General features: G+C 46.8%; 1 protein-coding gene across 8 annotated transcripts in view; it reads right to left on the bottom strand.

Moving 5' to 3' along the window:
* The window catches only part of LOC149339884 (protein turtle homolog B-like), an 843,694-nt gene that overhangs the window by 84,428 nt on the left and 731,780 nt on the right, over positions 1–27,486 (bottom strand). The gene's annotated exons all lie outside the window — the stretch shown is intronic.

Below are 27,486 nucleotides of genomic sequence, written 5' to 3' on the forward strand. Positions count from 1 at the left end.
AAATGCCATATGGTCACTGTAGATCGAGGTAAGGCATGCTTGTATGTACACTGCCTCTTTTGCAGAGAAAGACTCATGTGAATTAAATACTCTGCCTAAAAAAATAAACGCGCCTACTGTATGTATGTTGCGTTAAAGAAAGCTTTGGTGGTGCTTTCCCGATTCCATTAAGCACCAAAAACATTTAGTGCCTCACTCCAGGAGTACACTTCTGGTTTATTCATGTTCATCACACGGATGATGACCACAGGCACTGTACCAAGCTGGAAGCCGATAGCAGGGAAGGGGCAGGTGGGTTGACGTAAGGATTGGCGAAAGAGACTGCACAATGATGCTTTTCACACATCGGGCGAGCTGTTTCGACATCTACTCCGCCTTCAGAAAGAGACCGTGCAACACGCTGCTGTGGCACTGAGAGGTATATACCGGCAAACACACTGTCAATGAAGTGGCAGCTGGTGGGGGCATTTCTTTGTCACTGCAGGCTTCTGGCCACATGCAGGTTGGCCAAGGGCACATCCATATCACACAGTTGCTCACACACTAGCAGATGTGTGTTGCACACCGACACAAGGCAATAAAAATGGCAATAGGAACAGTGGCTTGGATGTGACTCTCCTCGCCACCATGGTGAGTCGTCGCTAGATGCTCGAGTTGCCACCGCAGGTGTCGCTGCACCATCGCTAGGTACGCCTGCCTCTGCAGACGTGTCGTCCTAAAGAGGCTGAAAATACAGTAGCGCATTGCTCTCCCCTGGAGGTAGGTGAGGAGGGATCCTGTCTCTACTATGCAGCCAGCATGCAGAGGTGGCCCGTTATGTGGGTCAGTGCCAGTGTCGCCTGCACCCTGTGCTAATATGGGCGCATACAAACAAAGGTTTTGAAGTGCGGCACGCGCGATGATGATGCCCACTGTCCACTCTAACTGGCAGTGGTGCGTCCGGTGCCTTTGCAAGCACCAGAAGCGGCTCTTCGGCGCACCGACATAGCGCTCTACCACAAATTGCATGAAAGCATGTGGCGTGTGGTACAGGCTTTCTGCTGAGTCGGGTCTCAGATGCCACGCCAATGGCGCAAGCAGCCATGGCTCCATTGGGTAGACAGTGCCTCCTGCATAACAAAAAATGACGCAGTTAAGTATGTGCTTTCTCGGTGATCTCAACAGCCCTACAGGACGCTCTAATATAAAATGGACGACTCGTGCTAATTAGCTCACTGCCAGTAAACGAATGATTGAGATGTATAAGGGAGCACTGCTATAAGATCAGACCTACCATCATACTGATATAAATGATGGGCTATGATTTCCTACACAACACAAGCGCCATCAGGTACATTTTGCATTGGTCTCTTAGACAGAAACACTATGCATTTCAACAAGGTTATATGTGTCCTGTGTTTCTGGTGCAATTATGAATAACAAAAGGATGACAATACACTGTATCATACTATATTGTGTCTGCACTGGTGTAACTAGCCAGACTCATTCTTGTAGCTTTAGCTGATCCGGTTCAATGCATAGTGCTGGAGCTCCATATATGCAACCGAGGTCGCCCGATGGTTGACAGGGCCTTTTTACCGCTTACCCGGAAAAAAACTCGCCGTCGTCCAGCAGGCCTCCCGCGACCTCGGAGTGGTGCTAGACGAACGCGTCGTGGAAGTATCCGGGTCAGCGCGGGTATACAGCCAGAATGCGCATGGAGGCGCCGCAGATCTGAGAAAAAAATATGCACAGCACAAACTTACTCGTGAACTTTCGTTGCTGAGGTCTGCACTTAACCAAACTCACGAGATCAAAAACAGATGCTGAGGTCTACTCACTATCATGATGTCCGCAGCGTAGAACCCTTTGCAGCATGTTCGCAGCACAGCCCCGAAGCGCCTTTATGGCGATGAGTGTGCCATCGACGCACCCGACACCGCCGTCTTGTCTTCAGGTCTCGCCGGAAGGCGCGCACCTTCTGCGGCCCAATGTTGACAGTGGTCTTCGCCACCCGCCGCAAACACTTGCTCAGAGTCCGTTGGGCTACGCCGACGTTTACTTCGTTTCCTACGATGCTTTGAAACCCACCGGCGGCGAAGAAGCGCAGCAAGCACAGCACTTGCCTCGCCACTGACAGCGTTCTCAAAAGCACACCGCCCAGTGCAGCAGCGAGTACGTCGCACAGCCGCTGTGCAGTCTCCTTTTTAAGTCGAAGCGTAGAAACAACTCGTCCCGAACGTCAAAATCGTCTTCATGCACCCTCCTACACCGTTGCTCGCGCGGCCTCCCGCGATGTAAACAGCCGCCATTTTCACTCGCAAACGAATTCAGACCACTTTTTTAGCGCAAAAAAAATTGTGTTAATCAGCTCACATAATTAGGTGAGCAACGTAAACACTTCTGGCACATTTACGACGTCAGTCGATGAAGTAAAAAATCAATATGGCCGCCGGTCTCGACCGAGCAATACAAACGAGGCAATGAGAGCTTTTTTGAGACTGTTCTGGATTGAAAGCCATCCGTAATTCGGCCCCAATTTTCAGATTTTCTGAATAGGTGTAGTGGTTCGAAATATCAAGAGGAAAAATTCTTCTTTGAAAGCTGGCTAACCTAGCCTCACAGCGTTGCACATTGATAAATGTGCAACGCTGTAACGTCGCTAGAAATTTCGAATGCAACGAATCGTTAATCGTCCTGTCGTCTGCCTTCCGCCCTTTCTTTTTATATATTTTTTTAGAGGGGAGGGGACATTTATAATCAACTAGCCTTACAGCTCATTCTCTTAAAGCAAAGACTTAGTTCGAGTGTATCACGCATAATAACGTGATTTCGGCGACAATGCCACGCGCAGCGACGCTATATTTGAATGGGAAACGCGGGAAAGCAACCAGCTTTTCGACGCCTGATATTTCGAGCCAAAATTCGACTCAGAAAATTTAAAAACTCGGCTCACCTTCGACAACGACTACCTTCAATTTCGCAGAACAACTTCACGCCTTATAATAATAAATAAAAAGTTCATAAGTTAATTTCATTGAACGCATATGTCTTTTAATTGAAAGCCATCACGCGCATAGTATCCACATTTCTGGAATACTCTCCGGCAGCAACCAAAGCAATGTAGTTCTGACGGTTCCTAATATACAAATCTGTAGATTAAATAAAAATCAGCCGTTAAAATTTTTTGCCAACCCTACAAACACGCACTGCAAGTGTGACTGCAGCCAACGTAAAGTCCTTGTCAAACACTCGAATGTTACCGCGGGCATAGCCGAAGAAGGAGCGCTGCCGATGGGTGGCGCTGTTATCGGCAACACTTCCCGCTAGCGAGGCGGCGCCAGGCGAGAAGGTTTGTCTCTCGCTCTTTGGAGACATTACAAGCACGAGCCCAACAGCGACATGGTTCCTCACTTGGCGCGTCCTTTGTAGTGGCCAGTGCCCCTGATAACAACGCTACCGCGTGCCAGTGCTCCAGCTTCGGGCAGGCTGTAAACACTTAACAAAGACTGTAGATTTTATTACCCTGGTGTATGTATGTGACTGACTTCACAACGATATCTCTGGCATTGCGGCTGGTGTTGCTCAAGCCAAGTTTGGGTGGTGAAATGAATGCGCGGAGAAGCGTCCTGATAGTCTCGCACTAAAAAAAATTATAATAACAAAACTGAAAAAGTGAGCAGCACCCACGCTTGATTCAATAAGTGAAAAACAAAATAAAGCTAAATGGGACGTAATGAATGGATGCAGCGTAATGAAAGGACAGGCGATAGAGACCAGCGGCCAAGCTTCCCCTCGGCCCTCTTTTCGTCTTCAGCTGTGATAACGCATAAAACAGAAATCGCTTCATAAGACAGCGGCCGCACCATAGTTCCTTCATTAATCTTCGTGACAAAAGCCGCAGCTATGCAAGCGGGAACGAAGCTTGCGAAGGAGAACATCGTCATTATGCTGCTTTCGCTTGCTTGTGGGCTACTTGCTAGTCGGTGTATTAACTTTTTTCTTCTCCACGAAGGAAGATTACGGCCTGGGTTCCTGTCAAGCATGTGTGCGGACGAGACTGAAAAGAGCAAGAAATGCGCGCTCATGTATGCAGCAAAACTAATACCTCAGCTGCATGAAAACAGAAATATTTAAAAAAAAAAATTCTTCAGAGATGGCGGTGAAATTCTGAAGGCCAGGAGCGTTGGTTTGATTCTCGTTCCCATAAAAAATCTCTTGTTCCACCGAGTTTCTGCTCTTTCTGTCTGGCTAATCTTGCGTCCTCGATGGAATACAGATTTCTTATTAGTAGGAGGCATCATAAAACCAGAAAGGATGTGGAGTGGAGGGTTGGACAGACTTCCAAGCACGAGTTACTTCGATCACCTCTTATCATTGCTGGAACGCCTCGAACCAAGAATGGCGTCCTCATTAGTCTCCCGCTCAGTGCTCTTTGTTCTATTTCCTCCACCAGGGTTCACGCTACATTGCCTTCCTTTTCCTTTTCAGACAAAGCGCTTCTTCACGTACAACAAAGAAAACAGGAGGAAAGAAACGACAACGATTGAAAAGGCTAATGCTGAACATTTTTTGATGACAAAACGCAGCCAGTCTTGAAGACAAGACACGGTGAGTGAGAAGGCAGGCTAGTAGATTTTTTTTTGCCACGAATAACTGAGAGTGTAAATAAGAATGTACATGCGTCTGGAACCGGCATTGTTCGGATTTATTGATCGATTCCCAGTATTAATTGATTGATTGATTGATTGATTAATTAATTAATTGATTGATTGATTGATTGATTGATTGATTGATTGATTGATTGATTGATTGATTGATTGATTGATTGATTGATTGATTTTCTCTTGTCCTGAAAGTCTAGACTGATGCCAAAATCAAGAAAGTAAAAGCAAATACGCGGCTTAAGTACGCCGCGCTTGAGATTATCGGAGTGGCGATTATCAGCGCGTGCAATTATCAGCACTGATAATCTTAAAAACAGAATGTTTCTAAAATAGCTCCGGCTTGCTGCAGCATATTTTTGCGCGGGTGTTTTGAAATAGTATAAAAGACAGCTGGAGTATCGTACAACTATGTATGTGGAAAATGAGATGTACTTCATTAAAACACAGACTCGGATATTCTGCAAACACCACGCACGGACTTTGATCACTTGCGAAGCATGTTTGCTTTCAAAGCACATTAAGGATTGAATATTTTTAAATGTGCTCAGCTGGCAAAATATTCACCAAGTATTCATGCGAACAACGTTAGTCATGCAAATTTAATACCACAGCAAGGTGCGTTCTCGCTTCATTTGCTATTTATACTATATCACTCAAATTTTTCCAGAAAAAAATGCAGAGTCGGTCTTACGACGTGATGTGACACATCTTCACTAGCAGTATTGGGTGTACATTTAGCTTTTACATCGCTAGGCTTCCCATCGCCTTTTCACTTAATTTCCCGTCGCTTTTAAGTTCCACTTCTGCGTGGCGGTGGTGTAGAGATTCTGGGAGGTGTTTCGAAGCTCGTAGGCGGGAGATACCTTTTTCCCACTTCGTAAAAACAGTGTGACAGACATTAGCATGTAAATCGGCGCTTGGAACTCACAGAACGCCCTGAGGTAATACAAAAGAAGGTAAATGATAGGTTTCTTAAATGAGCACTTAGGACGAATCCATGGAAATTGTTTTGATAAAAACTGATTCCCTCGCTCCATCTGATCGGCCTCTCAAACCGCATGTCTGGTGAGGGCCATTGAGGATCGACATTGCGAGCATAAGCAATTTGACAAAACTTCAGAGAAAATTTTTTAATCCACATTTGACAACGTGATAGACCTATAGCCCTCCACTGAGCGCGGTTTTTCTTCATCAGTACTTTTCAGGATTGAGTATATGTGGCTTCTTGTAAAAGAATGCGGAAGAGCATCTATATTAAAACCCATTCTGAAGACCTGCAGCAGGATAGAAGTTAGAATTGCTTTAAATCCTCTGTAAAATTATCTCCATATCCTGTCAGGACCAGGAACTTTTGAGAGTGTTAACTCATCAATTCCTGGTTATACTTCCTGATGCGTGGAAGAGCCGCTAATAACGTAACAATCCTCTGCTGATAAAGGCCTCACCAGAAATGTGAAAGGCGCGATAAAGTCCGAACTTCTTATATCAGGAGTACCACTAAACAACGCCGTGTAGTAATCCACAAATACGGACATTGCTTCGCTAGTACCTGTCACTAGAATTCCATTGGACATCATTCCCAGAATATGCTTTGCAATCGCATGAAGGCGCTCATCAAGCAAATCTTGTCGTGTCGGGCGTTCAAAATGCAAGGAACGCTTGGTGCAAGATCGAACGAGGGCACCCCTGTATCCGTGTATCAATCCGCATCATGCCTTTGAAACTCACTTTTGACACTAGCAATTGCATCCACACATGAGCCAGGTGCTTCGCATTTTATTCATAGAAGTTGCACAAGCTTTTAAGTGCTTGATCCTGACGTTTCATATAAAATGGCTTAAAAGAGCCAATTTCAATAGCTCACGCACGTACTTCCTCCTTGAACACTTTCAATACGGCAAACAAGGGTAGGCCATCAGAAAAACAGGATTGTAGCAGAGAGCGCACACGAATCATAAATTCTTGGTCATTTACAAACGATGAGCTTAACTTGCAAAGCGCCCACTGCGGACAAAATTGTGAATAGTCCTTGCCTCCGAGCCGAGCAACCAGCATACAATAATTCGAAAACGAAACCGGTATAGTTTGTAAACACGCCCGTTTGAGAAAAGTGTACAAGACGCATAAATCCGATCTAGACGAGCGCGAAAATGCCCCTGAATGCGCGTGAATAATCGAGAAGCACGCAATGAGGCTCCTGCATCGATAAGCCCTGCATCTTTCTCAACTTCTGAGAGAACATCACCGCTCCTGTCCCTGCTGTTATCAGGAATGGCACGATCAGTCGGGTCACAAACGCAGATAAAGTCGCGCATTAGCACGACATGCCGGTCACAATCCAGTAAACTAGTCATACCTTAAATGACTAATGCGCTTAAACATACTAATGCGCTTAAACATAATGCGCTTAAACATACTAATGCGCTGGGCACGTGGCCGGACGCGATGCCGCAGCTGGTCCGCATACGTCGTCACACATTCCTCGCTGTGTGGCCGAAGCGGCTGAAATCATCACAGCGCGATACAATGCCGACGAATGTGCCCAAAGTAGCTGTAGCGAAGGCAGAGGGATGGGCATCCTGGGGGACAAGGCTCTGCATGCCACACACGGTGAGCACATGTGGACCGTCGGCAACGCTGACCGTTCAGCAAGAGACAAAGTAATAACCAGGCTGAGTGTCCTCATCTGCTCCATCATTGCAACTTTCCCGTTTGCTGCACAAATCGACTTGACTTCCATGTGGACCTGAAGTGACTCGCGTATAAAGGTATCTTCGAAGCGATTAGGAAGCCACAGGAGTTTGATGTTAACGTCTTGCGGTTCCGGGCTTACGACAACGCAGCGAAGGCTCTTGACCAACAAGCCGCTGCATGAGACGAGCTTCTCTTCAGACTGTGCCGGTTTGCAGGACGCCATCCAGACATGAGAGGTCTGGAAATGTCCGGTAAAACTAATTTCCTTTAGATCAACAACAGTCTGCAAAGCATCCGTGAAGTATTGGGCATGGTACGGGCATCCGGCAAGGTCGGCATGCAGGAAAATGTAATCAACGAGGGCCTTGCGAAATCATTACTGCCGGCGTTAACCTGAGCTGTACCTCGGACAGCGGTCGATTGAACCTTTGCTGCGGAGAACATCAAGGAACACAACCGAAAGGAACGGCGGCTCCGTCTTTCTTTATGCTTTCGCCGCAGCCGATCACGCCTCGTGTTAAAGTGCAGCATACTATCGAGCTGAGCAATGCACATTGTCGTTTTCTCAACTAAAACTACAATCAAAATAATATCGTCGCCAGACGAGACGACGATTCAGCAGAGCAAAACCATGAGCCAACCGTGCTAAAGACATGCTTTCGCATGTCTACTCTGTTTAATTACGTTAATGCCTTAAAACTTTTTTATTAAAGCCAGTTGATGTTTTAATCATTTGTTTATATTTTACCTGATATCCTGATTTGTTTTCTGGAGATTAGATACTATTATCTGTTACTTTATTAAATGTTTTTTCTGTCTTACGTTGTTTTCCTTGAAACAATTTGCTGCCCCTTTTGACCGTGTATGGGTGTGGACGCCCTTTCCCCGCCGCGGACTGAACGAGAAGCTTCTTCGCCACTACTTCGTCCCGTACAAGATCATTCGTTGATATGGACAGGTTGACTACAAAGTGACCCCCGACGGAGTGACAGCATCACAGCAGCGTCGCGCAAGCCCGTAAGTTGTATGTGTCGTGCCTCTGAAGCCTTACTATGTGCGCTAATGAACACTGTGTTTTCATTCTCATTGGTTGTTTTTGAACTTCATTTTTTTTTGTCATATTTTTTTCTGTTGCAAAGTATCGGGTCGATGCTTCTTTAAGGGGGAGTAATGATGCAAAGGTTTGCAATGGTTGTTTCGTATGTCCTCAAAGCTGCCGGCACATGCTTCATCACGTTCTTTGTATTGCGAGACGCGACCACATTTACCTCGAATCACAGCCGCCACGTGGAACCCCTTCTACCTTGTTCGAGGCTGCTGTGGTCACTTCGCATACAAAGTTTCTCATTACTACCCAGAAGGAAAGCAGCCCCCCCCCCCCCCCCCCCCCGTCTATGCGAGTTTCTTTCCATGCTTTGCACGGCTTTGCACGCCATATCTCGAAAGTTTGTTGTCAGCTTTACTACAGCGGTGGCCATTATTCTCGGCGACCGCCGAGCACGCTTGTTGCTATCTCCGCCGCCGAATCATTCAGTTCCTTGTGGGCGCGAGTCAGCCCAAGAAACAGTTTTTTTTGGAGGCCCCTTTCACTGTCTTCCTTACCGCCGGACTGCCGCCACCACGACGTGGTACGTGCACCATAATGCTTCTTTCAACCTGTTTACACTTGCCGAAAAAATGCAGTCATTGCAATAGGCTATTCTTGAGTAATTTTATACCTCTCATCCTCTCCCAATGTAATGCCCTGAAAGGGGTCTTTTGAAAATTTGAAAATGAGCCTGCATTTTCTTATTCTGCATCTTAAGCTATATTTCGATATTTGGAGCTGTCAAGGCGAATATTACCGCACCGGTTGTATACAAAACTGCAAATCGCATTGCCTGCAAACTTTTTTTCTGTTTCTGTGTTGCCACCAACGCCACCACACTTACTTCTCCTCTATCATTTGTCTCTGCCATTCTTCTAAGCCTGCGTTGCTCTAGTTCTATTTTTTTTTTCAATAAATTGCCTGTCACTTTCTCTTCATCCACAAAGCGTAAGAAAAGCAAACGAATGATTGTAGCAGACGCCTCCAATATTACAGCTCGAAGAATAGCATAAAGCATTTGAGCTGAGCAAGGTTTACTAATATGTAAGCAGATCTGACAGAGAAGAATGCAGGCTCGCACGGTGGACGCAAGGTGTAAACTGAAACGCTTCTCAGAGGCCCTCAAACTCCATAGAAATTACCCGTCGCAACATTTGAAATGCGTTACCCGGAAGCATTGTCACAACAGGCATAACTCACGGCATGCCAGAACGTACAACAGACAGCGAGTATGTACCTGTTTTTTAAATACACCTAAAATTGGACAAGAACTATTTCCACATTAAGAATCGCGCTTCTCTGAGTGTCATTTACTTTCAGGTGTGCGCAGCTCGTGCTGTCGCGAGCCATCTCGTCTCACTTTCGCAACGCAGTGCAGTAGATCGGATTCGCATGCCGCTTGAACCGTCTCTCCTTCCGGTTCTAAGGTTTATATTCTTTTTAAAGGCTTAAAGATGCATTCCTTTTGGTTAAAGAAAACCACGGCCTCATCTAGCAGTCTGGACATTACAGCCCCCAGATGATGCGAATTATACACTGGAGAGAGGATAGAGCGGGCGATCGTCTGCAAACGAGAAAGTTCCTAAGATTTAACCCTCACTGAAGCCATCAGTAAGACAATCAAGCAAAACTGGGCGTTCCGAGAAGGAATGGAAAAGTACTGGAAAATATTGACAAAGCTGAGGAGAAAAAGCATGCGATATCTAGGCGAAGAGTAGCAAAGAGTAAAGCGAAAAATCCTGCGCGGCTTCCTGCACGCGGACGCAGTTTGTAGGTGACAGTTGCTGCAAACAGAGGTTCATCCCGTCACGCCCCACCCTTCTTTCACAATGTTTAGGAAGAAGGCAGCTGCTGCTTCGTCCGATGCCTTTACGTAAAAATGGAGGCGGGGCCAGCTATGGTCATCTCTGCCAGATGCGCCAAACAGGCGCTCCCTGAAAGCTCCCTTTGTCTGCCGGATGCCGGCAAATACTGGAGGACGATAAGGCCCTTTTTCCCTCGTTTATCCTTTGTTCCAGCGCAGTGAAACAAAGCCTGCCTCGCTGCCAGTGGGGAAAAAGCCAAAACATGCCGTCTTTTCGCAAACTCAGGACGTGACCGGAGCGCGCAAGTCGGCGACGGAGACTCAGAGCCAACAAGGCGGCAAGCCGGCTGTCTGCTGCATGCTTCGCCGATCGCTGGCTCCGGCGCTCCAGAAACTCCCACACATAGCTATATTCAAGAAACTCCCTTGCCTGACTGAAGCTCTGTGCGTGAAGCCCCCTTTCTGTTACCCTCATTCCCTTACAAGTCCGTATGAAAATTTTTCGCCTCAGAGAAACCGAGACAAACATGCGTTGTGAGAAACTGCCTTTTTATGTACCCTCACCCCCTCACAAAGCTATCGTTTCGTCAGGGGATGTTAACACATGTGCGTAGTATTACTTGCCAGTGTTAGAGGAAGTGTTGCCGTTGGCCTCTCATTTCGTCAGAAAATGATAGCTTGGTGGAAGGCAGTAGGAAGTAACAGGCGTCCGAGCTTGAGTGGTATTCCGTAGAAGAAGGCTCTGTCTTCAACTTGTTACCATTGAGAAAGTTGCCCAGATTTCGCACGTAGTGGGCCGACTATCCATATAGCCACTGCTTCACCCCTTCGCTACCCCCGTCCCCTATCAAAAGGGGGGGGGGGGGGGGGGGACATAAACATGTGGCTATGAGGCGAATTGCTGCTATGACAAAGTTAAAGGTGACTAGCCCCAATACAATTTATTCATCTATTTTTATAACCAAAGGTGTACAAGTTTCATGTGTTGTTGGCATTTTTCGGCAAACAAAGAGAATAATAAAAAATCATAATGAAAAGTTTTCGCTTATCTGCTTCAGTGTCTCCAGGCCGATGATGGTGGGAACATCAGCGGTGAGGTCATTGCAGTGTGAGGGTGTGCGAACAAAAATGCGGCAAGGTAGCGGTATGAGCTTGCGGGGACAATGTGTTGTATTGTAGTGGCTGGCGCGATCGATGCGGTAGGCCCTTTCCATGCATTGATTATAAGAACGCAAATAATGCAAACATTCATGGAATACGTAAAGATATGCTATTCTATGTCGAAAAACAGGCACGGGTAAACTTAGCTGAGCTTTTAATGCTTGAAAGCTCGAAGTCTAGGAAAAATGAGAAAAAAATAATCTGGTTGCGCAGATCTCAACATAGCCGAGAGTGTTAGATCAGCTTGATGCGGGCAAAAAACAGTTTGTGTGCTCGAGCTTGGATCGCATAACCGTTTGGAAAGGAAGTTGTTTAGTAGAGGACAACCAACACCTCGTAGGACTCTGGCCGCTAAGTAAGCCCTATGGAATTTCCCTCGCGATGTAAAAAGCACGCGCACCTTCTTTGCAAAAACTAACCAATCAAAACGATTTGAATCTGAGCCGCAAACTGGTGAGCTTAGGACACCCCTAAACACCAAATGGTCTCGATAGGTGACGGCAAGGGTTCTCCTTATCTTACACGAATTTGCATGTTAAGGCGTGCCGTAAGGGCTGCGCTACACGGCTAGGAAACAAATCGCGTTGCCAGGTTACTTCGGAGGCGAAAGCGTTGAGGAGCCCGTGTCACTGAAAAGCCGGAGTTGTCGTCGGTGTCTTTGAGCGCGAGCAAAAAATGCACAAAAAATCCTCAGATAAGTAACTTAGGTGGCCCACCGAAGTCACGTGGCCCAGTGGCGCTGTGAAACACTACTTGAAGGGATAGCGGCAATACTTAAGTAAATTCTTTGTCACACAGATGCTGATTCAAAAAGAATTACATGAGTCGGCGCAGAGGAACGGGAGTTATTCACTGAAGAAATTTCGAAATACAAGCAAGCAAAATGCTGCCCTCAACTCTTTTTTAGCGGTTCTTCCCGTTCCCATTTCACTTTCGCAATGACAACACTGGGTGGGACCAATCAAAACAGTCTGTCTGAGCACGTCGCAGAAGTTTGCACACCATCGGTGCCAGTTCACTGTAACTCGTCCTTGTCAAGACTGGGGGCGTCGTTTTCATGGTTACAACAGCCACGTGGGCAGCCAGCTGTCCCAGAGGTGCTTCGTCGTCACGTCAACATCGCAAAAGGGAACATTGATCAATGGCCTTCCCTGACTTGTCCAGAACTGGAGCGCGAGATATTGCGACGGAGTGACTACCTTGGCGAGATGACTTTAGTATAGCGCGTACCGCTACCACCACCGCTTACCGCCTACCGTGCCCCGTTGCTGCGTATGCACTGATTGATCCCGACGTGGCAGGTGAGCGCGCTGCTGGCGGGCACGTGACCCCATCTGACGCCGCCGCCCTGTGAGCCTCCACAATGGTAAATGGTACTGGTAAATGTGAAATGAAGGGTTTAATGAAGCGAAAGCTTCACTGCGCTATGTAAAGCCAGTTTAGCCGTGGCCTCAAGTTTGACCTTGAAATGACCTTCATAACCAAAGCCCATGCTACGTTGCCAATAGATAAAGCAAAGGAAAGGAAAGATGCATAACTGCCGCCCTGGGACAGCGGACACCATAGTCGCGCTTTAAGCTACGAAACCGATGAAGAGCGAGAGCTTCGAAAGCAGAGGAAAGGCGCATAACTAGCCCCCAGACAGAGTGAAGACCTCAGTCGTGCTTTAAGCTACGTGGAGGTAGTAATAGATGCCCCTTTTTTTTTACTTGCTTTGCAATGTTTTTACGTGAGGTAAACGTGCTGGTTTTATAGATGTAATATAAAACGCAAAAACTTGACAAAACGCAGCTTAATTTATTAACACAATTTGCAGCATATTCACTGTCTGTCCAATCATCAAGATCCTACCCGAACATGTCATATCAACTGCTAAAAACCGCCACTGTGTGGTGACAGCAACAGCGGCATGACTTTGCTTTTGAGTATTAGTCATAATATTAAAAACGAGTAATACGCGGCGCGATTGATGCTAATATTATCAATATAACTCACTCTATGCAACCAACAGGCAAAACAATGTATTGAACTTGCATTTCACGGCCCTTGTGCCTCAGGGAAAGCTTAAGTGCCCCTCCTTTTTTTTTTTTTTTTTGAAAGTCGGTAAATCGCTAATACTAAACTCCTTGGCAACAAAGCATATTTACAATAGAAGCCTGTGAGCAAATTCAGATTAAAACATAGCGCTTGGACTGAGAAACGCTCAAGCGCAGGTTACTTGAGAAAACCAAGAACAGCTAAGGAAGCGGAATTTAAATTTAAACAACAGACAATATCTCGACTACAGTCTTTGTTCATGATGAAAATGATCCGCAATTTAAAATGTTTAGATGACCCATGCTATTCTCTAGTCATAAAACCACTGCAAAGCGAGGAATGAAAAATAAAGAGGTGAGTGCTCTTATAGTCAAGTGCGCTCGTTTCATAAGCAACCATTTGCAACAGATGCATTTTGTACGCGTAACACACCCAGTCAGCGAAAGAAACACGAATTAAGTAGGAGCCTTTTTCCTGCAAAAGTAATTATTTGTTCCCAAAGTTTTTTACGCCCGTAACGAGTGATACACCTGTCTTGGGTACATAGGCTCGATCACAAAAGCAGTGTCAGTCAAGTCTCTCCTTGCGAGCTGAGTACATGGCTGCCCTTCAGCTAAATTTACGAAAACCACTGGAAAGGTTGCCAAGAGATAATGTATTGTTTCTGGCCTCTTTCTCAAAAACGGTTGCACCATTTGTCACTGCAGTGTCGCTCACTGAAATATAAATGCGCTCGTACTTTTGGTCGCAGTTTCCTAACCAAAATGACCTGATATTGCTTCGTGGTATACCCGTGCAATGTTTTGCAAGAGTTGGGCACGGCTGTATATGGGGACAAAGCGCTTGGGGCCGAAAGCATTAGGGTGAATTATTAATGCTTGGGTAGTATAGATACACGCAGACGGCATTCAATCGACCTTAGCCAGGTGGCTGAAAGGCGTCTCATCTGTTATTAAAAGCTTCCAGATGGAAAGCTACACTGCAACTGGATGTTTCCATGTGTCTATTGCTCACAGTGCCAGTAAGCACCTGAAGGAAATGTCATTTGTGCAGGCCAATCCGCTAGGAGCACTCACATGTGCGGTGGAGAATAAATTTTTTCAAAGCTCCGCGCACGTCGTAGTACGAAACGCCGCATCAAGAATGGTACACAAAAGGCGATGAGACAATATCCAAAAGGAAAATTACAATTATCCTTGCTGTAGACAATCCCATGAGACCACGAGTGGGAGAGTGGGAACCCAAACAGCAGACCTAACAAGCCCATAAATAAAGAAGAGTCATTAAGTTGTAGCACTCAAGGAGTTCCACTAGTGTCTGTCCGATATGCCTCTGTCGGCCCTCATTAGTGTTCGTCTGGTACTCCGCTAGTTTTCCAGCAAACTGATTTTCATAAATGGAAATATTACATCAACGAATTACATTATTTACTTAATTATACGTGCAATAATAAAGTATGCATTTGTTCTAGTAAGATCCGCCGTCGTGTAAGGTCCATACCCCAAGAGACCCAGAAACCGCAGGAAGAAAAAACCTAAACCGTCACGACTCCGTTCCTCAATGCTTTACTGGACGGCGCAAGCTGCCTTTGCACCTTCTATCACCATCATTCTCACTGCTACTCGGCAGTCCCATCACATGAGTTCGCTTTCGATGGCAGCATATTTTTTTCTGCGCGTTGAAAGGCGTAGCGTGAGTTGTGCCCAGCATTAACTTGTGCGGTGTTGAGATGTCGGGATTCAGACTGTGTGCTGTCGACTGTGAACCGTCCCGGGCAATGCTTACGCGCCAGATGTTGTTCACTGCTGCCTGCATACTTGAAGTGATCGGCTACTCCAAGGAACATTGTAACTTGGCGGATGGGCGCTAGTACGAGTTCGACGACAAATGCGGGCACTCTTGGCTTCTATAGAAAGATGATCTCACTGCGACCATCCGAAAGGCGTTCCTCGGAAAACCATTAAGTTTTCCGCAATTTGAAGAGAAGCTCATCGGTTACGTTTGCGGCATAAGGAGTAATGGCTACGCTATATCAACTGAGATGGCACACGTGAGAGCTCAGGCTCTCACCTGCCACATGGACACCACGGCAGCGAATTTCAGGACTAGGCGAGGATGGGTAATCGGTTTATGAACCTGCACAAACTGTCTATCTGCCGTCGAACGACGTTGTGCCAGAGTATACCAACCTAATATGAGGGCAAGCACTTTATGTTGGTTGGTACGAGTGTCGATTAGAACACGGGCACGATCTATCAGAGGTAGCAAATGCGGATCAGACCTATGTCCAGTTAGATGTTCCGGAGAGCTCAGCTATGCACTTCAATGGTGCTGAAAGCGTCAGTGTGCGCACAGCAGGCGCCACATCACTAAGAGGTACAGTGACGCTCTGAAACACCGCTGGCGGTAAGAAACTAGTCGGTGCTTGACAAAGTAATGAATTAAGTGCAAACACCAGAAGAGAGTTAAATGGAAGATACATATAACAAGACACATAAGCACTCGTCAACGTCGTATGTGTCTTCGTGCGTCCCTCGTCCAGTTTTTGAGCTGAATTCATCCCATTAGGTAGGAAACTTCCACCACACATAGTGTTCAAGGGCAAGATGCTCTCTAAGGAAACGTTTTTTTCAAGGTCTCGTTGTCCGCGCTCAAGACAGGGGCTGAGTGCCGGACGAACTGACGCTTGACTTCAAGCGGCTCAAGGCCATTCTCATGCTCGACAGTTTTGGGGGGCGGCTGACGGATCGAGTCAAGGCCTGATTTGCCGATGCACGGACGAACTGGGCTATAATCCTATGGAAGCATGACGACAATGCTGCAACTGCTCGACTTGTGCGTGAACCTTCCATTCAAAGTGAACTTTGACGCTGCTAGGTGAATTGGTTGGCTGAGGGCAGCCCACTGGGAAACTAAAGCGGAAATATCTGCCTAAGGTCTGGGCGTGGATTTTCAAATCATACCGTATGTTCTAGGCCAACGTGGTCTCAAAGAGCGTTCAGGTGACCAGAATTATATTGCCATGGATGGCACGGAAGATGACCATCTATGGGAGCTCCCTGATGAGGTAAGGTCATCGGATATCGACGTGAGCGAAAGCAGCGAGGAATAGTGAACTAAAGTGTCTGTAATTTGTCATCAGCTGTTTCATTAATCTGGGCAGAGGTAACAGCAACGTTTCATTTTTTTCTAAGGTATTCTATGGTGCATGAAGGCCAGATACGTATACGGCGGAAACCGAGGAAAAAAAAAATTGGAAATAAAAGTGCTGGTCTTGCACGAGTAATAAGAGAAAATAAATGGCATTGCATACAAAAAATAACATGCATTCATTTAATTTCATAATTTCTCTTTATTACTCCTGGATCCATCCCAATAACGACAAGCGCACCAGGCTCTGAGAAGGTAGCGAAAACTATGCATGCATATTTGTTGTTTCTTTTTTTACGAAGGCGGAGGCGCGGCTACAGGTATGCAGGCCCAGGGAAGCTGCCAAGGTAGGCCGCACGTGCGCCAGAGACCTCGCATGACTATCATGAAATTTTTATCGTAAGTTTATGGTTTTGATCTTTACGGGCAATGGGAACGTCACTGACGCAGCCCGCATACGCCGTCTTTGAGGACGATGTCGAGCTGCTATATATGTTGAAGTGATAGGTGATCTCACATTCACACCATATCTCACCATTTCAAAGCTGGGAATGAGATCAATCAAGTTTTTAGTGGCTCAGCACGTTGAGTCGCATGTGCTGTGCACACATAGCGCTCCCGCCACTTTTTTTTAAAAGCTGTTCCTTATTTATAAGCAAAGAGTATTATGGTGCTCCCGTCGCCTTAAAAACTAATTCCACACTACCCTCGGCTGGGCCGTCCTTGAAGTGTCCGCCATCGCATGTAGTCACATCTTCGCACCGGTTTCACGGAGAGGGAAGTTCGCGAATGACTTTGCATGTGCATCAAATAGCACTTCGCTGTAGAACCGAGCAACGGCAGCTTCACACATTTCGCCGCATCGTTTCCGAGAGACGCGCATACAAGGAATACCCATTTCCTCCGCCGCTGCAAAAACACGAAGCAAAAACCGAGGCAAACAAGACAGTGCGAATCCCATTTGTTGTTTTCTCGCCGCGCGCTTTGCCCTCGCCTCCTCGGGGCGTTCGCAAACACTTCCGAGGCGCAGCGACCGTGCTGCCCCCAGGCGGAGTGCGGCGGGAGCGAACACCACATACATAGCAGCAGCAGTGGTGACGGCAGCAAGAGAGAAGACTGTTTTGTAGCGTGCAGCTAGCGCGACATCGACCCAGTTCTTTTCTCAGCCTCATGTTACTTATTCAAACCCGCCTTCGTCGTGCAAACAAACGGGGGAAGGCCAATGGGAAGAACGGAAACAAGCGCGTGACGCTTGTCTGCTTGGCAGTCCGAACTCGTCGGTAATCGTGCGAAGGCACTTCCGCCTCGCGCCATCGACACACTCTGCCCCCCCCCCCCCCCCCCCCCCCCCCCCCCCCCCCCCCATGGTCAATGTTCGCAATATATCCCCCACCCTCCAGGCGTTCTTGCCTCTTGGAAAGATGGACCACCTATGCACCCCGAAAAACCATAACTCAAGAATGTTACTCAAGACAAAAGTTCGGTGGCAGAAATTCGAAGCTGAAGAAGTGCTTCTATTGGGTCGCTGCTCCACAGCGATCTGTAGATTTTCGCATATTGCGAACCTAATCATCGCTTGAGAGATGTTTGCGCTTGGTGTGAACAGGAAGCGTTCAGCGAGATCTCGGTGCGCGACGTTACAAGCATCGCAATACGATATGCGCCTTCATTTGAAGCCCTTGCGTGCTGCTATGAGCGAAAATATGTGGTTCGAGTCAAATTACAACAGTTCTGGCCTGTTTTGCATCTATGCGCTGTGTCAGTTTGCAATTTCACTATCTCTAGAGCCGCCGCAGTGGTTCAGCGGTTATAGTGTTTGGCTGCTGGCCCAAAAGGCGCGAGTTCGATCCCGACCACGGCCGTCGTCTTTGAGACCCGTGTACTGCGCGATGTCGCCGCTCGTCAAAGAAACCCGGTTGGTCAAATTTATCCAGAGCCCTTCACATAGGCGTCTCTCGTAGGCTGAGTCACTTTGGGGCGTTAAATTCTATAAAGCTAAACTAATTTCACTATCTCTAAACGGATACTTGAATAAAAAGGTAGCGCAAAAAAGACGAACACAGGAGGAAGACACGACAAACAGAAACGCCTTCGTCTCGTATTTTTTCTTCCCCCACCTTTTCATTCAAGTATGTGTCTGTGCCCAGCAACAAGTTTTATTGAACTCTGAACAGATATATGTAGTTTCTCATTCACAGCATGCCAATGTAAGCCCCCTATTCGATGCACTTTCAACATATACTTCACCGTGCAAGAAGCCCACGATGTGCAAGCGGTCATCATCATGAGGATGTATATCGCTTTTTGTTGGAATGTCCACAACACTACAGTTTTGCAACCCATTGAAGACGGACTTTACGAGCCTGGATAAAAGACCTCTCAGTATTCAAAGCCGATTAGGTTCCCGCTCGACGCGTGAGCTATAAAAAAACAAATAATCATGGCGCTCAAAACTTTCCCCGAGCACATCGACATGCTCGGAATTTACTGCACATTAAATTCACTATCTCATCGACTCCGCTCGTGCGTTTTCATTACTCTGCTAGTATTAGAACTTAGTGGCTGCGATGTTTATCTGAGAGCCGCCCTTGCCCATAATTAATGGCTATGTAACTATGAGCTTAATGCTATGAACACAGCTATCATCATCATAATCAACATTATTGTACGCGTTAATATTATTTGCTGTTATTATGATTGCTCATTAATTCGGGTTTATCACGCACCGACAGTTAAAACTACTGGCGTGTACATTGCGCTCAGCCTGTGTGCATTGAGTGTCAAAACTGTGCTTGCTTGTGCATTATGTCATTAAGTTCTAGTCTAAGCGCAGCTCTTAAACTCCCATTCGTGGGTTGAGCCGCCTCGCTGCCGTCGGTGTAATCCAGACAAACCATAAATAAATAAATAAAATTAAACATTGCCGTGACTGGGATTCCAACCCGCGGCGCAGCGAACGAGAGCACTAGGCTATCGCTGCCTTTTTTTTCCTTCCACAGGCCGCCGATCACACTTCGTGTTAAACTACAACACACTCGTGCTGTTCATTGCACACCGTCGTCTTTCTACTAACACTGCTGTCGAACTAATAGGCATATTCGCCCGGTGTGAATCGCACATCGTCGTCTTCTTCAATTGGTACTACTATCGAACTAATATCGTCGCCAGACGTGCAGAAGACCCAGCAAAGCAAAACAATGAGCCTACAGAGCCTGACACACCAATAGAGCTGCGCTCAAATTTCGCATTGGGGTGAGTCGCAGTCGTCCTTACAATTTTTTTTCCTTATATAGAAACAAGCAGCCGGAGCCACTGTTTCGCACCAACCTCTCCTGAATGCCAGTGTAAACAAACAAGGTTCGACGGCGTTGCCCTCAGGATCCCTTTAAGAAGTCCCATTTTGACTTGCTCGCGCGAGCTACAGCTTCAACTTCTACGCCAACACGCTGTTGCCGAGATAATAAGCTTTCACGACAAAAAACTAAGAGGTGCTGCATTCCTGAACAAGTTCGTAAACGCAGTCGTACACGAAGGCGTAGCAGAAAATCTTATAGTGAGAGCTCAGGGGCAACGGGAATAAAAACAGTGCAAGAAGCACTTTTGGCAGGTAAGTTGGGAAAGTGTTTGGTGCATAGGGAGATTTACACAACTCACGTGAATCTTGGCCGAAATTCACAGAAGACGATGCGTTTCGGGCACAAATGTGCGCCACAGTAGTGCCCCATTTTTCTTCACAGCCAATTCACGAAACGCTGTTCTGTTTTGTTTGCGTTATGGCCCAACACCCTTGAGCATCGCCAGTGCGAGTTCCCCCGCTGTCATGAATGCCCTCGCATATCGAATTTTCGCTTCCAACCTGGCTGTTCCCCGAACGCGGAAGAAAGGCCGTCAGCGAATCAATCAATGTGGCGTCAGCGGCCCCCAGGGCCTCTCCCGTCTTTGCTGTACGCGGTATGGACAAGAGTGCGCGCAGCCGTATGCACCTAATGCTCTCCCTTCTCTGTATGTTTCGAGCTGCTTGGCCTTGGTGCTGTTCCCGTGCCCCGAGCAGCTTGCGGGGAACGTAGGCGCTGTCTCTTTCCAGGAAGTGACCGTTCCTTGAGACGGATGTCTACTACTCCCCTCTGTGTTGCCGCCAGCTATGTTCTCTGGATGGAATACATTTCTTTTATTCGCAAGCGGCTACCAGTATGCTTTTTTTCCCCTTTTTTTAAAAAAGATATTTACACCCAGAATAAAAAAGCGGGGTGTGAAGTGACAAGAAAAAGAAAAAAAAACGAAAATGTAGACGCTCGTGATTTAAGCACGGTGCCGAAACCGAAACCTAAGCACGAGATCAAAACCTCGTACGTGTAAAAAGGACGCTAGGTATATCTAGCCGAGCTAGCGCGTTCAACACGGGCCTTCGGAAGGAAATAAAGCATTTGCTGCCGTGAGGCACGCAGCGTAGATGATGCGGGTCGCTCGACGGCATGTTAAAAATCAAGCACACCTCGGCGTCGTTGCGTGTGCACCAAGGTGTCGCCCGTGACAATTCCCGCGTGCGCAGCCCATGGCTGAACGTGCGCCGCATAGCCCTCTGCGGTCGTTTCCTGGGCCGCGCATGCGGAAACTCGCCGTATTCCGCGCCCGGGCCTCCCGTATCTGCCTTTATGGCGTTCGATGATGAAGTCCCACATTTAGATGTCTATCTCGGCGGTCCAAAAGTGAGCCAAGCCGATTCATCAAGACAGGCAACAGAGCGTACGCTACACGCGCTAGTGTGGTGATATCATTTCCTACGCAGCCGAGATTCGCTCTCGGGTACAGGAGTACAAAGGACGATGAATTTGATCGGTATGCTCATTGTGATCGGTTTCGTCGCTGTAAACCTCGCTGCAATGTAAAGAATACGTGAACGTTATGGCAGCACCAACGAGGCGTCGTAAATCACAGTGGCTTTTGAAGTTCAGCGGTCATTTTTACTCTTAAAATGGTTCCTTACCCGACCTCAAGGCCTACTGCGTATTAGGGTACGCCGATCGTTAAGCATATCTTCTTCAGTTCGCTTGTGCAAGACGCGTTATGTCCGTCCTGTGTATTATAGAGCATTTCAGGGCAGTTGCAAACCAAGATCTATTCTGAACGGCATTTTTAGATTGGCACTCAAACAGTTACCGGGCTTTACAGTAAATCGAAACAGAAGTTGCCACTGGTGTCTTCTGTTCTGCCTAAACAAGCAATAAACAGCCCTTGAATAACATGCTGCAAACAGAAACAAAATAAAAAAATTTAAACTTCGGAAAGGCTTTCGCATAACTACGAAAACTGGCCGGAGCGCTCATAGTAGCGCAAGGGCTCTCCCACGTGTTCTGAAAAAGGCTGGCATAATTCCGCGTTTCTTGTTATCTTAAATTGAATGTTCTATTTTCTTCCTTGTGCTTCCATTAACGCAAAACTCCTGGAAGGCAATATTTTCACACGTAGAAGAGACAAAAATTTAACTGTGAGAACAAGCCGAGAGAGGGAGGGAACTGGCCATGACGGGCAGAGTACATTGCCCTTTAGAGGCGTTGCTCCCTGAAGCGCCCTAATCGACGAAGACAACTGTAAGTTTTGAAAGTCGAGAGCAACACCCACGTAGTTCTTGACAAAGAGACATGAAACTATTAAAATAATAAAAAAATAAATGTTCAGCAGCCATTCTGGCGGAGGATAGATTGCGGATTGAAGATTAAGCAGGCAGAGAAACGGAGCACACGCAGTGGAACGTGCAGCGCTGGAATGGAGAAGGTGACCCGCAGAACACCATGAACAATTCACGGGCTGTACTCCGCGGCTTCATGGGGACGAACACTCGGGCCGGCAAGAGGGGGGTCGTTAGTTCGGTTCAGGCACCTCTGAAATTACAAGGGCCCTCCGCGCGCTCGACTGCCCCGAGCGCGGTTGCGACGCCCGGGAGAAAGGGGACCCCGGCGCGTAAATTCGGGGCGCATAAAATTCCACGTATAAGCGCACTGCTTGCGTCGTCGTCACCCACATCATTAATGTAGAGGATGCGACAGAAAAATAGCGGGACGGATTACACCGATCCTCTGGGCTCGCGGAAAGAGTTGGCGACGGCAGGCGAACGTCGATTTCGGATTAGGACTCTTTGCGCGTAATACATATTTAAGCGCGGGGCTACGGGGCTTTGCTCAGTGCGCTTCGGATCGGCGAAGAGAGCACGGGGCTGCGATTAGATCTCTCTTGTGCGGGATGAAACCAGCCGTGAAGTGGGCACGTGGCACGGAGCGCAGGATGAGAGGCGGCGCAGTGCGCGGGGAGGATGGAAGCGTGGCGCTAATTAGAGGAGGACTCGCGGTAGAGATTGAAGCCCACCTGTGCTGCCCCCTGCAATCCGCTCGCCGGTTCCGCGGGAAAGAGGCGGCAGCGGCGGTTTCAGGCCAGCCCTTTGAAACGAAGCATTGCGGACTGCTTACTGGCCGCGAGAGGAGAGCCGGCTGTGCTCCCTCGTACGCCCTCATCTTCACGACTGAATGCCTGGGAGCTGAGAACGTGCGCTAGCTCCACTGCATCCGTGAGCCCGAGCTTAATACTCCGGAGGTATGAATAAATTATACGAATAGACATACAGCGTAATACCAAGTGAATGATTCAGATCCCTAAGATGTCTTAATGTTTCGTCATTTCACGCAGCTCCTTTTCTGAGAGTGATATTTTCGGCTTATGAAATTACGCAAAGAGATTCAACACATTAGCGAATTTCAAAGACAGCACTGTGCAGATATATCATCTAATACTGGCAGAAAGAGTAAGCGATAAGTTAGAAAGTGAGGCATCGCTTTATTTTTTTCTCTGCCCAACTAGGAATTCAAAAGATGGAATTAAAGATGCAACAAATATTTCACACGAAATGGGCAGGATATTATAAGTAACATTCCTCGTTTAAAATGCACATCCAGACCCCACAGATAGTTTAATACACACTCGAAAATTTTTTGTGAAAGATTTAGGAACTGTTACCAAGGATTATTGCCATCGTACTAAGTTCAGCCATGTCCGGCGAGTGAGCCTGTTACTTAGATGGGGAAAGAAATCTGCTAAACCCATTAATGAAATTATCTACGCACCGATAACAAAACACATGCAGGCACATCCAAATACAGGCACAACCTCCCAAAGAGGCGATGTTACTGAGGTACCCAAAAAATTTGAAGAACAACATAGCGTCAGGTTACCCTGAACACTCAGTCAGGAATTTTCCGACAATATTACTGCACTCTCCGACCCCAACAAGCCCGTTTACCTTGCCGTTTAATAGCCGCCACTCCTCAGGGCAAGTGTCAGTTAAATACAGAAACAGAAACAATTTTCGAAGCTACAAATACCCAAGCACGATCGGTAACATACGAGATTCTTGCAATGCTGGGGCTTACAAGGGACGTAAAAGAAAAAGAAATACTTGGCCGGGTCTGTATGATGAAAATGTTTTAAGGCCGGTGCTCGGACAAGTACCACCCAGTACAGCGGTACGCCACAGACAAGCTAGAATTAAGGCACTGTCACCTCTTCCTGCTAACATCTGAAAACTGTCAAGTAGACGCGCAAACGAACACCTCGTCTTTAACGGTTTCCTTCCTGGGTACGCAAAAGGAACCAGAGAGTCTCTGTGAATGGAAGACCTTAATTACGCGAACCTGAAATTGTCTTCTCATCCCCTATGTCACCTGGGGAAAAAATCTACGCGAATCGCACGCCTGACTCCTGCGCTTGATACAAGAGAGCACATCACGACTGCCATGCGAAGAAATAAATGTGAAGAAAGCAGGTTGAACACAAAATATAAATGTATATACCCTGCATGCAAGGACCACACTTTCTCGGGAAAACGACGCGCCTTTGTTCTGTTTCCAATTAATGCCGGATAAAGAGAAGGCAGAAGACATCCGAGATGCCTGCAGTGGAAGCGGCTGCGAAATTCCCGGCGAAGGACAAACATCGCAAGAAGAGGTAAAAATAAACGAAAACATGTTAGGATGCAGGCCTGTAATGAAGCCTTTCCGTCGAGTTTCTTCAGGCTCCTACGAACAGAAACCGTGAAAAGCACAACGCAGTCTAGTGTCATGGTGGACTCCACCGTTCCGGACTGTTTTTCTTTTGTGGCTTCGGCGTGCCCACTTTTTTATACTTCGGTTCGTTTGCTTTGGTCCACCAGAAGCACTTTCTTAAAGCAAGTCGAGCGACTCTAACTTGCTGGTCCTAATGAAACGCATGTATAGAGAAGATGGGAGTAATTGGACTTGGTTCATATACCTTTTGTCCAAAAATATTTTCAGGCGTATTCCCCTTTCCATATTTAACCTCTTGCTATCAAGAAAATTAACGAAGGTCTGTGACCCTGTGAGGCATGTGCAAGATGCATTACCTGCTTGAAAATTAAACTTCGTGGGATTTTTCACTGACGGTGAAGGAGTTCTGTACAGCGGTGCACAAAATTTCTCCGCTAGATACCATGCACAACACTCATTTTTACTTGCGGAGTCTCCGCGGACTCCTTTCATCCACCTTTATCCACAGAACATTTCAATGGCATGGTTCTCCTCGTTTCTACCCGTTCCACTTGTTAGGATGGTTCCACTTTCTCCCCACTGTTACCGGTCGCTACTCTCTTTAACGTCAGGACAAATACTAGCAATGGTAAAAAAGCCTAAAAAAATGTGAAGGAAGTCCTGCCTAAGTACGACCAAACAAACGTGAAGAAAAGAAAACTTTCAAGATAACACCAATTTCGTGCCGATCTGATTTTATTAATAGCGAGAAAAAGCTATTATTCTTTATAATGTAAACGAACGGCAGCCATTTATATGAGGCGCCATGATTTTCGCGTGTTAAATAAGTGCTGAATATGCCGAAAATTCATCTTCGTGGATCTAAAGGACCCCGAGAGTGCCGTATTTGGGCATGTGGGAGTGCACCATTCGAACAGATGCGTTGTCGCGAGAAAACAACGCACCATTAAATGCTTTAGATTATGAATGTCCAACGTGAGTATTATTGGTAGTTTTCTTGAATTAAATTGCCAACAGGTGCTGCGAAACTGTTTCGTCACAAATACTGCGCAGTGATCCGCAAGTTCAAACCTCCGTAAGCCAATCAGAAGCCACATATTTCAGTGGTCCTTTTATCGCATTCGTTATTTTGCTCTATCAGCAATGGTGGAATCAATCTTAATCCCTAGACCCATGAGCAGCAAATATTACCTGGTGCCTACTCCGGCACAGAAAGAAAGCAGTGCACACTTCCCAGTAATCTCAGAAAGGAAAAAAAAGATCGAATGTTCCTCATTAGCAAACTTATTAACAGTATCCCATGCTGGGTAATATTCTTCCTAAATTACTGCACTCACATCTCGCACAGGGCATAAATGTTACTAATCTTACACTTGCTGACTTTAATTAACTCCTGCTATCTTGCGCCGAACATGTATATTTTTCTTGAATTATGTACCTTGCTATGTGTTTGCGTTGAGAATGTCTGCCAAATGTTGCGCGTTTTTCACTGCACGTCCAAAGCATGGAGCACGCCCAAAGTTCTACAACAATATGCTTAAGCATGCGTGAAACCGAAACGTTTCCAATGCACTCACTTCAAGTATTTATAGCTGGTTCATTTGTTTGTTTTCATCATTACGCCTAACAATAATTATATGTATGCTCTGCCCTGTTGCTGTTGTACTAGGGCGGAGGGTTTTTAAGTTGCTCTGTGAAGCTTATGCCTCAACTTCCATCATTATGATGAATGTAGGTAAAAGAAATACGAAACGGAAGCATAAAAAACACTACCTGCACCTTGTATAGCCCAGGAATCCAGTGCACAAAGGTCTTCGCAGACAAGAATAGCCGTTGAATGGTCAGTACTGGTTTAATGTGTGCTATGGCGATATCTAATGATATGACAGCGGAATACAGCAGCCACTAAAGTTTCTTTACGTGCAAGTGGCTTCATGAATAGACCCACTGGTCCCCTAGCTTCTACAAACCATGAGGTGCGTTCGTGAGACCGGATGCCGCTGGAACCACAGCTCTTTCATCGTACTAGTAGTGAAACACACTGTACGGCCCATTTATCAAAACCTGGTGATGTTATTCAGCCGAAACATAAGGATCAGCAAACAGTCACGCTATCTCTGGCGTTCAGACGAACTGCTTAGCGCTACTCAAATGGAAAATACATTGGAAAAATGAAAGTTGCAAGATGCCAAAAAATAGTTTCTTGCCCAGCTCACAGGCGACACCACAATCATTTAATCTCCGGAGATTGGCCCCCGGCCATGGCGCATTTCTAATACCAGTTTTTTAACAGGCAGGATTAAAGAACTCTGGCTGCAAATACGAATGCAACAAGAGTATAAAAACAAAGGACGGGCGGAGCCTGAGCCCGCTTAGTCGCCCGAGATAGGCGGTTAGTATGATACAGCTAGACTTCGGTTAAAAAAACTACACGGACCACTGTCAGCCCTCAGTCAGAGAGTCCGCCTCAACAGTTCTTATCACCTGCGGCCACAATGCACCGCTCACCCAACCTCGCCAGTGCAACAACATAACAGCCCTCTCAGGAGATTTGCAGTCTGGCTTTTCAAGTGGCCCAGTCGTCCTTCCAGTTTATCGCGCTTTCTCACCATGCACTTTCCCCACTTCGAGCACCTTACACAGGGTGGAAGACGGGACTCCTCGCACGCGCTCGTTGAGTAGCGAGAACACTGGCCTCCTTCCCGGATGAAATACAGGCATCTCCAGCACGTGGCTAAATGTGCACGAGAGTGCTCTTGGCACAGAGCAGATAGCCTTGTGTGGAGAGCAAACAGCCGGGATAATAGTGTTCTCTAGAACTCCTTCGTGTTTTCAAACAAAAGCGCGCTGACTTCA

This window comes from Amblyomma mixtum, chromosome 6 (assembly GCF_055824585.1).
Source record: "Amblyomma mixtum isolate Tamu chromosome 6, ASM5582458v1, whole genome shotgun sequence".
In the NCBI taxonomy this organism is placed as follows: Eukaryota; Metazoa; Arthropoda; class Arachnida; order Ixodida; family Ixodidae; genus Amblyomma; species Amblyomma mixtum.